Source organism: Penaeus monodon, chromosome 30 (assembly GCF_015228065.2).
Source record: "Penaeus monodon isolate SGIC_2016 chromosome 30, NSTDA_Pmon_1, whole genome shotgun sequence".
NCBI classification, from domain to species: domain Eukaryota; kingdom Metazoa; phylum Arthropoda; class Malacostraca; order Decapoda; family Penaeidae; genus Penaeus; species Penaeus monodon.
In genome coordinates, this window is record NC_051415.1 from 36,041,672 (window position 1) to 36,042,983 (window position 1,312).

The 1,312-nt window shown below is 49.2% G+C and overlaps 1 protein-coding gene across 1 annotated transcript in view; it reads right to left on the reverse strand.

Moving 5' to 3' along the window:
- Positions 1–1,312, reverse strand: part of LOC119592758 (protein hu-li tai shao-like) — a gene marked incomplete at its 5' end in the record, with an annotated part of 105,614 nt that overhangs the window by 27,499 nt on the left and 76,803 nt on the right.

The window sequence follows — 1,312 nt, forward strand, 5'->3', positions numbered from 1 at the left end:
GGGGCAACGAGTCTTGACTTTATTTTATTATGACCTTTAAATGGCATTTATTCACTGAAATGTCGGCGAGTCCCTGACGTCATTTATGACTGGCCACTGCCACCTGCAATCTCTCCTTCTCCCACTTGGTCGACCACCCTCCTATCCACCCTCATGGCCACGCTCTGTCACTTTGGTCGTCGTCGTGTAGAGTGAAGGGGGTAGAGGAAAGGGGAAGATGGGGGGGGGGGATGGAAGGGGGCGAGGGGTGCGATAAAAAGTTTCCCTCTCGGCCGACAGGAGGGAAAGGGGAATAGCATGATTCCAACGGGGCATGGTGTGGGGAATAGTTGTAGTAGTAAACAAACAAACAAATAAATGAAAAGGGAGGAATATAAGAGCCACGGGTTTAGCGACGACAGGAATCGGGACGCTAGGAGGGACTGGCAAGGAAGGCAAAGAGGTAGTAAAAGGTCTTGGGTGCGAGGGCTGGCGCTCAAAGGACTGTTTAGCCGCAAGTCCAGCCCCTCGAGTCTCTCGCAGCTCCGCCTGAATACCATGTTTCAACAGCTGACCGCCAGCCCTCGCCTCCAATAAAGCAAAATCAAAGCACTTAAGGGCTCCCGCTCAGGCACGCTTGGATGGTGACTCTTCAGTCGAGGATGGCTCATACCCGGCCCAACCTCCGCTACACATCTGCCCAGTGCGTCTCTATAAATCTCGGACGCGGCCGGGTACCTCGAGTGCCAATGTCCACGCTTCCTCTGAGCTAGGGGAAAAACTGTTAACCAGGCAAAACATCTGTTCTGATGTCGAACTATATGAGATAGATGATTCTGTGATGTACTTAATTTTTTCAATGCAAAGGCAAAGTCACACAACTCACCCCCGGCACTTGACGCGTAAGAAACAACCATGCAGCTTACAGCTATCCGAACGCCCTCCACTAATGAAGTACGACAGATTGCATGCAGGGAATAGCAGTGTGTGTGTTCCCTTCCCCTCACGCTAGCCCTATCCTCTGCCGCTGTCAACATTCAGGCGTGAGAATTGGGCCGCCTTGACCCGAGCGTCGCGTTACACACACTTAAAACTCCTTGTGCTGTGGCGAAGTATGGGGCCTTCTCTCTTTATACTTATTGTTTTGCATCTCTTATGCAAAAATGATAGAAAAAACACAGACTACATCGGGAAACAAAATGATATTATTTCTCAAATTAACAATAACGGACCCGTGATAATAATTTCACTAAATGTAAACTTTCCACTCATCAACACTTTCCTTGAAAAACTAAGGAGATAATGAAGGCTCTTGCATACCATCGCAGGATGG